Genomic DNA, 15295 nt, shown 5'->3' with positions numbered 1-15295 from the left:
GTCAAGTCCATAATGAGATGCCACTTCACACCCACTAGAATGTCTATTACTTAAAACACAGAAAATAAATGTTGGTGAGGATGCAGAAAATGGAACCCTTGTACATTGCTGGTGCAAGTGTGAAATGATGTGGTGCAGCCACTATGGAAAACAATTTGGCAGTTCTTAAAAAAGTTACATATATTACCCTATGACTGACAATCCCACCACTAGTTACGAAACATGGACTCAAACAGATACACATCAATGTTCATAGCAGCATTATTCACAGTAGCCCAAAGGGGGAAAATGCCCAACTGTCTATCAAAAGATGAATGGATAAACGAAATGAGGTATATCCATGTAGCGGAATATTATTAAGTCACAAAAAATAATGACATTCTTGTACAAGCTACCACATGGATGAAGCTTGAAGACATTATGCTAAGTAAAAGAAGCCAGACATGAAAGGACAAACATTGCATGATTCCACTTATATGAAAGCTCTAGAAGAAAGAAATTTGTAGAGACAGAAAGTAGGTCAGGGGGAGGGAGGAATAAGGAGTTTGCTTAATTGGGTGTTAAAAAGTTTTTGGTAATGGGACAGTGACAACACAAGACTGTGAATGTAATTAATTGAATGTAATTAATACTGTTGACTTATACACTTAAAAATGGGAAAATTTTTATGCTATCTATATGGTACCACAATAAAAACTTAAAAGAATAAAAAGAAATCTATCAGAAAAAAAAGGAGCATGGGAGTGTTGTGGGAGGAGTAATTTACTACTATTCCATATATGTGGTAGGGAAGGCCTCTCTGAGGAAGTTACATTTAAGACATGAAATCTTAAGTGACTCTAAAGGAGGAGCCCACCATGGGGCATGAGGACTTTTGGGGGAGGGAACAAGTGCAAAGGCTTTCAGGCGGGAGCCTGCCAGCCTGTTCTGTGTTCCAGGAACAGCAGGACTTCTGGTGGGGTGAGAGCTGAGAGTGCATGAGGGAGAGTGGTAGATGAGGGCAGAGAGATGCAGGGAGCTAGAATCTTGAAGGTTAGAGAGACCACCTGGTTTTCCTCTGGATGAGATGGGAAATCATCCGTGGGGTTTGAGCAGGGAAGCAATGTGCTTTAATGCACGCAGATAAGGCTATTAAACCAGTCAGGATTTGGTGCTTATCATAGTAAGCTTGTGATGGAGGCACTATTATTATCCCCATCGCAAAAGTGGAGAAACTTTGCTTAAAGAATTCAAACAACCTAAGTTCCCACAGAGAGCAGGTATGCAGGGGCCGGGACAGGAACCCAAGCAGAATGAGCCATGCTTTTGATCACTGACTGATACTTCTTCACTGCCTTAAAAACTCATCATGCTGCAAGCACCTTTTCTTTCTAGCTTAGTACTGGGTGCAGCACCCCTTCTACTGCCTACCTAGTCCTTCCTGACTGCCCAGGGATTGACCTAACTCTGCTTGCTTATGCCCACCTGCTGGTGTTCTCTAAGAGACGCGAACGCCTTTGGGTAAAGGATCATCTCAGGTTATGGGGAGTCTCTCCTGGGATTCAGAGATCTGTTAAGGCCTGCACATTTATTTAATTAAACACAAATCCAAATGCTGAAGTTTGTGAAATTGCCTGCCTGGTAATGCAAATCTATAAATCCTACTTCCTGCTGCTTCCAGCCTGACTATAAATACCCTGAAAATTAAGCTTCACTGGAAATGTTTTGACCATTCTGCTTCTGGCTCAATGGGTAGTAATAAATAAAAAATGAAAAGTGGTAGGAGAAAAAGTGGATTACTTTCATTTAAAGCTTAATGTGGCTCAGCGCAGCAAGGGCAGATAAGGGCTTCTGTCTGGTTTGCGCCTGTCATGTCTGCCTTGGCTCTTTAATTCCTAACCCCAAGTCCTCAGGGTCTGTACAGCCACCTCTTGCCTCCATGGTGACTCGCTTTCAATCCTGACATTAGTGGGGGCAATGAGTCACCATAGTTTCCAGAAACAACAGTTGATGGAAAGATCCTCCGTTTTGCTAACTAGTACATTGATATACTCCCAACTATATTGGGTTGAATAGAGTTCTCCAAAAATTAATGTCCACAGAATGTGACCTTATTTGGAAATAGGGTCTTTGCAGATGTGATTAGTTAAGATGAGGTCACCCTGGATGAGGGTGGGCCCTAAATCCAACATGACTGGTGTCCTCATAAGAAGGGGGAAATCTGGATGTAGACACAGGCATAGATGGCCACATGAAGTGGAGTCAGAGGCTGGAGTTCTGCTGCCACAAGCCAAGGAATGCCTGAGGCTACCAGAAGCTGAATGAGGAAAAAAGTCTCCTCCCCTAGAAACTCTGGAGGGAATATGACCCTGCTGACTTCTTGATTTCAGATTTCTGGCCTCCAGAATCATGAGAGAACAAATCTGTTTTGTTTTAAGCCACCCAATGTGTGGCATTTTGTGACAGTAGCCCTAGGAAATGAATATCCCAGCCAAAAGCAGGGAGAAACAAGGGCCACTCATGAAGAGCAGGAGATTTAGGACTGGTGGATGGCACAGGAAATCTGGATGTACAGGTGTCATTTGAGTTCTTGGTAAGGGTTCTGGAGCAGCGAGAATTCTCTAAAAGGGTGGGCTACCATTTAAGGATGATACCCTTCCTAAAGGACTGACATATGTCCTGCTTGCTGATCACAGCATGCCAAACAGGTCAAAAGATGCTGCTATCCCAAGGCCTTCTGCTGCCTGATGATCCCTGGGGGTTCCCTTTGAAGAAGTCAAGCTTTGCAATAGGCGGACTCCCCCTGAACTGGTGGAGAAGGCTACCTGGATGCCACAAAGGCCAATGTGACCAGGTAGTCTATTGGGGGCCCCAGGGGGCCCATTTAAGAAGGGGTAAATCAAACACAGATGCAATTCCCTTGTCCCGCTGCCATAACCATCTGCCCATCCTCCCTCCCTGCAAACATGAGCAGCAGCTTTAGGAAAACAATCTCCTCTCTTCAGAGGTTCCTGGGCTACTCAGCAGTGGATGGTAGCCCATTGCTTCTAAACTCTTAAGTCTCTTTGTTTCCTGTGGATGCACATTCATTCTAGTTGCTTCGCAGTGGCTTTCACAGTGCTCACCATTGTGGTGGTAGATTGCAATCATTTTTGTTATTCCACAAAGACACACATGCACATGCTGCAGACACACACACACATTGCTAATCAACAGAATGAAATCAAATATGCACATCTTTTCCACAGTGGGAGCAACCAGACTATAACACAAGATAGTATTTAGTTAACTTCTTATTTTGCCTTGAATTTGATTCTACTTAAATAGAATTGTTTTAGTTTTTTAGGGAGGATTAATGTAAAAGGACCCAATTTCCTCTGTGTCATCAGGAATTTGCCTCCATCATACCTCACTCCAGATTTTTACCTTTGGCTTTTACCTTGAGAAAGTCAGAAAGATCATTCATTACTTTTTAGGATCTGCAAGACCCCAGCTAGGCTTTTGAGGATCTAAGAATGCATAAGTTACAGTCTTTGCCCCCAATAAACAAAGCTTAAATTTCTTTGCTAGAGATATGGAAGATATGTTTATATTTTAATGCCTGAATAGATCACTTCTTTGACCCAATCCTAATGGAACATGGCCTTTGACAATCTGGGGTTCCTTGCTGTGGGAGTTAAGGTGTCATTGCAAGGAAGGGAACACTTTCCCTTGTTTTATAAACTAGCAGAATGTAGCCCTGGGGTGGACGTGGTTGCAGGTAGCACCTGCTACTTATGCCTCTTTAAGCTGGAACCAGAGGGCGGGGGCCTGGAGGAGCGTCCCAGCAGCCTGTGCCGGCCGGTGCCACAGCCTGGCTGGTATCTGCCCACAATGGCCATCGGCTTCCCCCCCAGCACTGGTTCCTAAATGCTTCCCAGCTGGGCAGGTCTGAACCTGTTTGTCAAGCCTCTTTGCCAGGTATATAACCGAATGCTGTGGGGACCAGCTAGATCACATTTTCACTCCAGTTTTGCTCCACTTGCATAACTTCAGCCTTCCCTGTCTTGCTTTCTCCAAGTCTCTTTCCTCGTTTAGGGGAAGTACACAGGGTGTGTCAAGCGTGCTCAGAAATGCTTTGCTTCTCTCGGATATTCAAAGCTTGTCAGCACTCTGCCAACTCCCTCGTGCGGGTACCTCCGCAGGGGTCTGAGTCATCCTTGTCCGTACCTGGCACAGCATCATGGCCTCATGGAACTCTCTTGTGAGCTGGGTACACATTTGGAGGCCTGGGATTCTGATGCTGGTCAGAGTGGAGCCCCACAACATCTCTCGTGAAAATACTCCTTACGATGCTTCCCTCACTGCCAGTGCTGGGAAGCTCCCCCTGGCCCCTGACCACCTGCTAAATGCCACAGAGCTTGGGGTTCCCTTCCTCTCCTCCTTATGCTGGGCTCTGCCTCCTGCCCTGCAGGGATAGGGAGAACATCCTCACCCCACCCTGTGTAGATTTTGATCTTGAGTCCCAAATCCATTCTGTTTGTGCCTGAGGATTCAGGATTCTCCAGTGGAAACCACTCCTTCAGCTTCTGGCTCTACCCTCGCTCCCCTTAGAGGTTCACGCCCTGCCCTGCCTCTCTCCATGATCCTGCTTCCCTTTCCTCCTCTTCCCTGCCCCTGTTTCTCCTTTAAACTCTTCCTTCTATCTTCAGCCAAAAACCAAAATGATGTAGATCAACCATGCATGTAATTTTTGGTGACTGGGGTGTGGGTCCTGGTCCCATGGTCTGATCTCTGCTTAGGTTCAGCTGACCCTGTTACAAGAAATCCATTGAGCCTTTAACATGGTATTCCTTTTTCTGACATTAAACAGAAGGCAGTTTATAGCTTCTCAGCAAGAGTATCTTGACTCCTTTTCCTTAATCTCCCAACATTGTTTCCCACAAGAATCAAATGAGATAATCTGGTGAAAGTTATACCTAAATTGCAAATGGCCACAACAGTTTAAAATTGCTTAAAGCCTGACATACTGTGACTGCACAATAGATGCCATTATTAAATGACTACTGACCATGACATTGATTATTCATCTAGTCATCCATTCAGAAAATATTTATTAAGCACCTACTATGTGACAGGCTCCATTCTGGACACTGGGATGACAAGGTTAATGAGAGAGAAGTATGTTGGTGGGGAAAGATGAACACTAAATATGAAACAGTAAAGTAAATATCAGATTGTGCTAAGTGCTGTGCAGAGAATTGATTTGGGTGATAAGATAGAGGTGACTAGGTAGTTTCTTTAGAGTGGGACATCAGCAAAGGTTTCTCTGAGCAAGAGACAGTAAGTGACATCAGAATGGCAGGAGGAGCCATCCATGCAAAGATCAGAAGGAAGGATTCTAGGCTGATCCAGAAAAGCAAAGGCTACAGGGTGGGGTGTGTGTGTGTGTGTGTGTGTGTGTGTGACTTCGGTGAGCTTTGCTGAATGCAAATAAGGCCTCTGTGTGGAAATGTAGAGAAGGGGGAAATGATTAGTGGATGCAAAAAGAATCAGAGCATGTAGGGTTCTGCCAGGCAGGGAAGGTGTTTGGTTTTTGCTTTTTTAAGTAAAATTTTATTGAAGTATATTATTCATATGTGAATAGGCATAAATAACAAGCATATAGTAAAAGCAGTGAATGTACAAAACTAACGTGCATATAATCATACAGGACTCTCATACATCACCCCACCACTAACACCTTGCATTTTTGTGAAACATTTGTTACAAACTGTGAAAGAGCATCATCAAAATATTACTACTAACTATAGCCCATATCTTACATTTGGTGTATTTCCCCCCAAACTACCTGATTATTCACACATTATATTAGTATTATATATGTGCTATAGTACATAAAAGATGTTCTGTAGTTCACCATAGTACATATTCCACCACCAGATAACCTGTGTTATACAGCTCCATGTTTTGTACAATACATTCAAAATGTACACTCAGTGGCTCTCATTTTCATCACAGATTTGTGGTTTCATCACCTCAGTCAATTTTAGAACATTTCATTACTCCATAAGGAAAAATCCCATACTCACTTACACTCCCCTATAGTTGTCTCTTAGAATTGATATATCTTCTTTGCCATTGCTTCAAAACTATTATAAAATTACTGTTTAACTATCGCCCATAAGTTATATTAGTTGTAATTCCCCAGGTATTTCCATATTCTTAACATTTTGTAAAAGAAGAACATTCTTTTATTTATTCTATTAACCATAATCTTCATCTACCATCAAAATCACTGTTATACATTCCCTAGTTTATTCTCTAGTTTCAACTGATGTCCACAGACTACCTTTTTCAGCCACAATCTCATTTATAACTCAGCAGTGTTATTTATACTATGTGTTACTATGAACTCTATTCATTTCCACACTTTTAAAATAAACCTTATTAAATATTCTTTCATTGAGCTCCCATTCTCAACCCACATACTAATTCCTAGTGATCTATACTTTACTTCCATGAGTTTACTCATTGTATTTAGTTCATATTAGTGAGATCATACAATATTTGTCCTTTCGCTTCTGGCTTATTTCTTTCAACAGAAGTCCCCAAGGTTCATCCATGTTGTCATATGCATGCTGATTCCATTTCTTATACAGTTGAATAGTATTCCATTGTATGTACATACCACATTTTTGTTTACCCATTCATCAGTTGGTGGACGCTTGGGCTGTTTCCATATTTTAGTAATGGTGAATAATGCTGCAGTGAATATCAGTGTGCAAATGTCAGTTCGTGTCCTTGCTTTCAGTTTTTCTGAATATATTCCTAGCAACTTGATTGCTAGATCATAGGAAGTTCTATATTCAGCTTCTTGAGGTACTGCCAAACTGACTTCCACAGAGGCCACGCCAATCTACATTCCCACTAGCAGTCAAGGAATGTTCCTATTTTTCCACATCCTCTCCAACACATTTAGTTTTCTGGGGTTATTTTTTTGATGATGGCCATTCTGTAAGGTGTGAAATGGTATCTCACAGTAGTTTTGGTGTACATTTCCCTCATAATGAGACTGAACATTTTTTCATGTGCCTTTTGGCCCTTTGTATTTCCTCTTCAGAAAAATATCTAGTGAATTCTTTTGCCCATGTTTAAGTTGGGTTGATTGTCTTTTTATTGTTTTAAGTTGTTCTATTTATACAACATGGATATCAAACCTTTATCAAGTATGTGGTTTCCAAATATTTCTTCCCATTGAGTTGGCTCTCTTAGACTTTCTTGACAAAGTCTTTTATTTTTATTATTATTATTAAATTAGTTTTCCCCTTCTCCTGCCCCCTGCCCTGCTGGTTTTGCTGTCTCTGTCCATTCACTGTGTGATTGTCTGTATCTATTTCTCTTTGTGTCTTCTCTTTTCATCTTTTCTCCACTAGGATTCACTGGGATTTGATCCTGGGGACCCCTGATGTGGAAAGAGGTTCCCTATCAATTGCACCACCTCAGTTCCTGGTCTCTGCTGCACTTCACCTTCATTCTCCACTTTGTCTCTCTTTTGTTGCATCATCATCTTGCTGTGTGACTCATTTGCATGGGCACTGGCTCACCACATGGGCACTTGGCTCGCCACACAGGCACACTTTTTCTTCTTTTTCACCAGGAGGACCCAGGGATCAAACCCAGGTCCCCCCATATGGTAGGCAGAGGCCCTATCATTTGAGCCACATCTGCTTTCTTGACAAAGTCTTTTAAAGGAAAAAAGTGTTTAATTTTGAGGAGGTCTTCTTTATTTTTTTTTCATTGCTCATGCTTGGGTGTAAGGTTTAAGAAACTACCACCTACTACAAGATCTTGAAGATGTTTTCCTACATTTTCTTCTACAAGTTTTATGATTATGGCTTTTAAATTTAGGTCCTTGATCCATTTTGAGTTAATTTCTGTATAAAGTGTGAGATACAGGTCCTCTTTCTTTTGGATATGGATATCCAGTTCTCCCAGCACCATTTGTTTAATAGACTGGGCTTGACAGCCTTGTCAAAAATCACTTGAGGCCAAAACCATCTGACAGTGGCCTGCAGTCCTCATGTGACAGTCCAAAATCATAAGGCTATCTGAAGAGATTTTAAAAATGGCAACAAAGTATCAGCATCTTTAGTTCAGCATACTTGACTGTGGAGTATGTTAATTCACTCATTCCTGAGAATCCTCTGCAAGAACCATTTAAAAATTCTTGGTATGGTGATGCCCACTCTGTTTCTAATTGAGAGGGGACTTAGATCTCATGGGGCATATGGTGAAGCTCTCTTGCTTGCAGATGCAGACACTCTGTGTTCCTTGGGATGGGAATTTTCCATCATCATCTCCTTGTTCGTTGTCCTGGGTGAGTCCAGTGAACTGGAGAGTAGGTATTGCAACTCTGCTGAGATTCAAGGCTCAACTGGCACATGAATAGACCAAACATTTATGTGTATGGGACATATATTTAACAAGTATAGTGTTAATTATAGGTTCAAATAAACAGTGCAGAAAAGCCATGTACAGGGAAACTATAAATGAGTCTGTTACACTGGGGAGCATAAATTCTAAAGTAAGACCCTCTGACAGGTTACTGAATTCCTGAGCTTATCTGCCCTACTTACAGTGTGTAGATGTCTCTAGAGCCCTCAGGAGGCCCACTCTTTGAGGCACCATTTACTCTGGCAGTCAATGAGATCCTGCTGAGATGTGCATAAGCATAACCACTGGAATGACCTCCTGACTCACTTCAAAATCTCTTAGCCAGAAAAACCCATTTGTTTTTAATACTTCCCCAGTTTGGCTAATGTCTTTTTCCAGATGCATTGTTAATTGGCACTTAGTAATAATCCTTCAGCACCAAGGAGGCTTGTCCCTGGGAGTCATGTCCCACATTGGGGGGAAGATAGGGCATTTATACATTGAGTTTGGCTTAGAGAGCAAACACATCTGAGCAACAAGGAGACTTTCAGGAGGCAGCTCTTAGGCAATATATAATACTAGGCTAAGTTTCAATTTCATAAGAAAAGGGGAATGAACAATGGACCAAAGCAGACTTATTATTATTCTATTATAGACTTATTATTATAGAAATGGAAGAATTTTTATCATTGATATTAAGGCATTGGCCACCAGCGGTTCTGAAGTGAGAGAGAGGGAAGAATAGGTGTAACATGGGGGCATTTTTGGGACATTGAAATGGTCCTGTGTGACACAGCAAGGATGGATATAGGCCATTATACATTTTGTCATAACCTATAAAACTGTGCAGAGCAGAATGTAAACTATAATGTATTATGGTTACATTATAGTCCATGGTTAGTATAGGCCATGGTTAGTAGCAATGCTTCAATATATGTTCATCAATTCTAACAAATATACCACACTAATGAAAGATGTTAATGTGGGAAGTGTGGGAAGGGGAGGGAGTGGGGTATATGGGAATCCTCTATATTTTTGATGTAACATTATGTAATCTAAAGCTTCTTTAAAAATAATTTTAAAATTATAAACAATGCTTGGAATTGTAGCATAATTTTACAAATTTCCAGATTGCAACCTGGGGATCACTTATAGTTAAGGAGGCCCTGTATTTCTTGTTCTTTTTACCTGGATTTTTGTTTCATTTTACACCTTACATGAAAAAATACAAAATTCAAAAGAATATATTGAAACAGGGGAAAGCCAATGGAAATACTTTAAAGTGCTTCTCTTTAATCAGTTTTGTATCCAGTTGCCTTTGTTTTATGGAATCTATTATTTTACAGAGTATTTCAGTATTCCTTACAATTGAGAAAGAATGCCTAGATGGTATATGCTTTTGGCAAGATGATTTTGCTGTGTGGTAATTGAGGACACCTATTTCCTGCATAGGCTTTTATACCACAAAAGAATATATAAACATATTCATAAAATTCATCATGCATTTCAGGATCCATTCAGTATGGAAGCTGAAACTGTATTTTTAATTGCAATCTTGCTTTTGTGTGATCATGTAATTCTTCTTTAGGCATGGGTAACCATGCACTTGATACAAACTGTTTGTGTCCATAGTGGTTATGATATTCCTCTCAACTCTTTGAATCTCATCCCTTTCAATGCTTTTTCTTTTTTTTTTTTCTTTTTTTATTTATTTTTTTTAATTGACTTTGTAATAATATTACATTAAAAATATATATGTGAGGTCCCATTCAACCCCACCCCCCCACCCCCCAGCAACAGTCGTTCCCATCATCATGACACATCCATTGGATTTGGTAAGTACATCTTTGGGCACCTCTGCACCTCATAGTCAATGGTCCACATCATGGCCCATACTCTCTTCCATTCCATCCAGTGGGCCCTGTGAGGATTTACAATGTCCGGTGATTTCCTCTGAAGCACCATCCAGGGCAGCTCCATGTCCCAAAGACGCCTCCACCTCTCATCTCTTCCTGCCTTTCCCCATACCCATCAGCCACCATGTCCACTTTTCCCAATCCAATGCCACCTCTTCTATGTGGACATTGGATTGGTTGTGTCCATTGCACCTCTATGTCAAGAGGAGGCTCAGATTCCACATGGATGCTTGATGCAATCCTCCCCCTTTCAGTTGTAATCACTCTAGGCTCCATGGTGTGGTGGTTGTCCTTCTTCAACTCCATCTTAGCTGAGTGTGGTAAGTCCAATAAATCAGATTGTAGGTGCTGGAGTCTGTTGAGGCTCAGGACCTGGCTATCACATTGTCAGTCCAGAGATTCAAATCCCCTAAATATATCTTAAACCCCAACATTAACTGCACCTCCATCACATTAGCATGAAAGTCTTATGAAGGAAGATCCCATCTGAGTCCAGATTCATCACACATAAACACCATTTCCAAAGAGGGGCCATCTGACCTGGTAGTTAACCCCATCGGCCATGACCATAACTCCCATGGGTCTCTTTAGCCCTCAAAGGAACCAATATCTGGGGGTTGTATCTGCTTTATCTGTCTCTCTGACTCTGCTCAGTTGTGCATGAGGGCAATCCTTCTGCCAGCCTCCAGACTCTTTTTTAGAAACTCGTAGCCATATAAACTCATTTCTCCTTTCCATTTCCCCCTTACTTTAGGTCAAACAGCATTTTAAAGTCATGTCATTTTATGTAGACAGGGATATTCTGCTGATCCGCATTGAACCTTCCATATAAGGTCATTTTCCAGTTGCATCATCAGTTGGTAGTTGATAGTGGTCCCTCGGTGCCAGGGAGGCTCATCCCTGGGTGTCATGTCCCACGCTGGGGGGAAGGCATTGCATTTACATGCTGAGTTTGGCTTCGAGACTGGCCACATTTGAGTAACATGAAGGCTGACAGGAGGAAATTCCCAGGCACGATGTTGCTCTAGGCCTTGTTCTTATTTTAGGCTTATCAGCTCACAAGCATAGTCATTAGCATCAGGGGCTCACTGTTGAACCCTCACTCCCTCCCGGTCCCCGCTGCTGTACCTGGGAGACTGTCGCTGCTCCCCTAGGGACCACGACAGAGCACCACTGGCCAGGAACCCAGTACCCCCCCTGCTGTGGTTTTTAATTGTTGCCACTATGAGTATATCCAAACATTACCATGCACCCTGGACATATGTTCTGTACAGCTCCCTGTCAGCCATATATCACCTGTCATTGGTATCCCATACCAGTATCCCTCCATTGCCATTGTTGAAACACTCTGTGATCCAGAACTCCCCGAAATTTGAAGCCCAATATAATGTCATGGTCCCTTACTAGGGAATGGCATATAGCGATGGGTTTAAAGGTTAGATAAAGAACTTGGATAAAGTTAGATAAAGAACTTAGATAAAGAATGTTGACTTGAAAAAATTCTACATCCTATCTTTTTCTTTTCTTTTTTTTTTTTTTTCCCCCTAATTATTCAGCTTCTCTTCACAGGAGTCCTAGACCACAGCAATGCATATATATAATATACAGCACTCCCATACATCTCAATGCTTTTTCTTGACATCATAATTTTCACCACACAGACTTCATCAGAAACTATGCTTTGACATTACATGGTGGGACAGAAATTTTGGAAAAAACGCTCAGTTTATTGCCTACACTGAAAAGATGAAGTTTGAGAAAAAGACTGAATAAACATTTTTCATAGACCTTCCTGAAGATACACATTTTCCTGAATTGAAACTAGTAGCTAACATTGCTTCTGGGGAGCAGAAATAAACATGTGTCATGGCTGCTAAGTAATAAAAACAACATTAACATGTTTAATTCTCTTTCTTGTGAGAATTTTTTCTACTTTACATATAACTTCTTTATATGTAGAAAAAATATATATTTAAGTACAATTTTTTGAGGAATTTTTAAAGGCCATATTACTAACCTTATAAAAAGGTTATAAGTACTGGTGAAAGTATTAATTTATCTCTTTTCTGCTATAATACCATAGGTCTGAAGTTGGAATTGGTTTTTAAATCTTATGAGTACAGTTCCTATTTCAAAGAGCTCTTATAAGTGGTGGTGTTAGCCTCATATTGAACTTCAGTTGTTTTTAAGAATTTGCCTGAACATCAGAATATCATGGGTTGGACCAGATAAGTTGATGTAGTGAGTAACTAAAGTTGCCGAATCAGAAATAGCCAGTCTGAGCACTTCCTTTCTTGTCAGGAGCTTACCAATTTGGAGTGCTTCTCTCTTTTTTTGAGAAGTCCCTTTTGGTTGCAAAGCATTACTGACATCTGTAAATTAAAGCATTTCTGTATTGGTGTAAGTGGAATATTTTAGACTAAGAATTATCAAAGTTATTTGAATTCTTAAAAATTGAGCTTCTGCTATTTACACTTTCATTTTTCTGTATCAAGTTCTCTGTATACTTAAAGCTGTATCTTGAAGCTTTGTGAAATGACTTGCTATATTTGCACTTTGAGCTGTTAAGATAAATGTAATGTTTGTCTATTTGCTGTCCATTTTTGAACATCACCTGTCACCATTAATTCTTACAAAGAAAAGCACAGAAATCATTTAATAATTACATTTTATAATATAAGGAATATTCCTATTTTTTAGCCTTAAAAAAATTACTTAATGGAAGGAGGGTCTATTTCTGAGTTCTTGATTTGGTTCCATTGGTCAGTGTGTCTATCTTTATGCCATTACCATGCTGTAGCTAAGTAATAAGCTTTAAAGTCAGGAAGTGACTCCTCCAACTTCTAAGAAATTTTTGGCTATTTGGGGCCCCTTGCTCTTTCAAATAAATTTGATAATAGGCTTTTCCATTTCTGCAAAAAAAAAAAAAAAAAAAAGTCTATTGGGATTTTGATTGGGATTGCATTGAATCTGTAAATAAGTTTGGACAGAATTACATCTTGACCATATTTGGTCTTCCAATCCATGAATTGGAATGACCTTCCATTTATTTATGTCTTCTTTGGTTTCTTTTAGTAAGGTTTTGTTGTTTTCTGAATACTTAGCCTTTGTGTCCTTGGTTAAGTTTATTCCTAAATATTTGATTCTTTTAGTTGATATTATAAATGGACTTTTTTTGTGACTTCCTCCTCAGATTGCTCATCAACACTGTGTAGAAATGCTACAGATTTTTGCATATTAATCTTGTATCCCACCACTTTGCTGAATCGTCTCTTAGTTGCAGTAGCTTTGTTGTGACTTTTTGGGGGTTTTCTAGATATAGAGTCATATCATCAGTGTATAGTGACAGTTTTACTTCTTCCTTTCCTGTTTGGATGCCTTTTATTTCTTTATCTTACCTAATTGCCATAGCTAGAGCTTCTAGCACAATATGGTATAGGTATATAGTGATGACAGTGGGCATCCTTGTTTTATTTCTAATCTCAGCGGGAAAGATTTCAGTCTTCCACTGTTGAGAACAATGCTAGCTGTGGATTTTTATGATGCATTTTGCCATATTGAGAAAGCTTCCTTCTATTCCTATCTTTTGGAGTGCTTTTTTGAGACAGGATGTTGGATTTTATCAGATCCCTTTTCTGCATCGGTGGAGAGGATCATGTCATTTTTCTTCTTCAATTTATTGATGTGCTTTATTACATTAATTGATTTTCTTGTATTAAACCACTCTTGCATACCTGGGATAAACCCCACATGATCGTGGTGTATAGTTTTTTTAATGTGCTTTTGAATTTGGTTTGCAAATATTTCATTGAGGATTTTTGCATCTATATTCACTACAGAAATTAGTCTGTAATTTTTGTAGTGTCTTTACCTGGTTTGGATATTAGGGTGATGTTAGCTTCATAGAATGAATATAGTAGCGTTCCGTCCTGTTGAATTGTCTTTGAATGATTGCTAGAATTCAATTGTGAAGTCATCTGGTCCTAGGCTTTTCATCTTTGGGAGGTTATTGATGACTGTTTGAATCTCTTTCAGTTGGTTTGTTCAGGTCTTCTATTTCTTCTAGGGTCAGTATAGGTTGTTTGTATGTTTCTAGAATTTGTCTGTTTCATCAACATTGTCTAGTTTGTTGGCATACAGTTGTTCATAGTATTCTCTTATAACCTCTCTTGTTTCTGTGGGGTAAGTGGTAATGACCCCCTCTCATTTCTGATTTTATTTATTTGCATCTTCTCTCTTTTTTTCTTTGCCAGTCTAGCTATGGGTTTGTCAATTTTGTTGATCTTCTCAAAGAACCAGCTTTTGGTTTTATTGATTATCTCTATTGTTTTTTGTTCTCAATTCCATTTATTTCTACTCTGATTTTTATTCTTTCTTTCCTTTGGATTAGTTTGTGATTAATTTGCTGTTCTTTTTTAGTTCCTCCAGGTGTGCACTTAGGTGTTCGATTTTAGGTAATTCTTTTTCTTTCTTTCTTTTTTTAATGTAAGCATCAAGGGCTATAAATTTCCCTCTCAGCACTGCCTTTGCTGTATTCCATTGGTTTTGATATGTTGTGTTCTTGTTTTCATTCATCTCAAGATGTTTACTGATTTCCTTTGCAATTTCTTTTTTGGCCCACTGATTAAGAGTGTGCTGTTTAATCTTCACATATTTGTGGATTTTCCCTTTTTCCATCCATTATTTCCAACTTCATCCAATTATGATCAGAGAAAGTGTTTTGTATAATTTCAATCTTTTTGAATTTATTGAGACTGGTCTTGTGACCCAACATATAGTCTATCCTGGAGAAGAATCCATGAGAATTTGAAAAGAATATATATCCTGCTGTTTTGGGGTATAATAATCTATAAATATCTGTTAGGTCTAGTTCATTTATCATATCATTCCAGCTCTGTTTCCTTATTTATCCTCTCTTCAGACATTCTGTCCAGTACCAAGAGTGTTGTATTGAAGTCTAGCAAGTTTTGCCAGTGTGTGCCTCA

The 15295-nt window shown here is 39.8% G+C and overlaps 1 protein-coding gene and 1 pseudogene across 3 annotated transcripts in view; one reads left to right on the top strand and one right to left on the bottom strand.

The window, feature by feature from the left end:
* ITGB6 (integrin subunit beta 6) overlaps positions 1–15295 on the bottom strand; it is a 150199-nt gene that overhangs the window by 103718 nt on the left and 31186 nt on the right. The window lies entirely within an intron of this gene.
* Positions 9773–12083, top strand: LOC101442356 (methylsterol monooxygenase 1-like; annotated as a pseudogene).

The sequence above is a fragment of the Dasypus novemcinctus genome, chromosome 7 (assembly GCF_030445035.2).
Source record: "Dasypus novemcinctus isolate mDasNov1 chromosome 7, mDasNov1.1.hap2, whole genome shotgun sequence".
In the NCBI taxonomy this organism is placed as follows: domain Eukaryota; kingdom Metazoa; phylum Chordata; class Mammalia; order Cingulata; family Dasypodidae; genus Dasypus; species Dasypus novemcinctus.
Note: the sequence above shows the minus strand (reverse complement) of the source record. Positions and strands in the feature narration are given on the sequence as shown.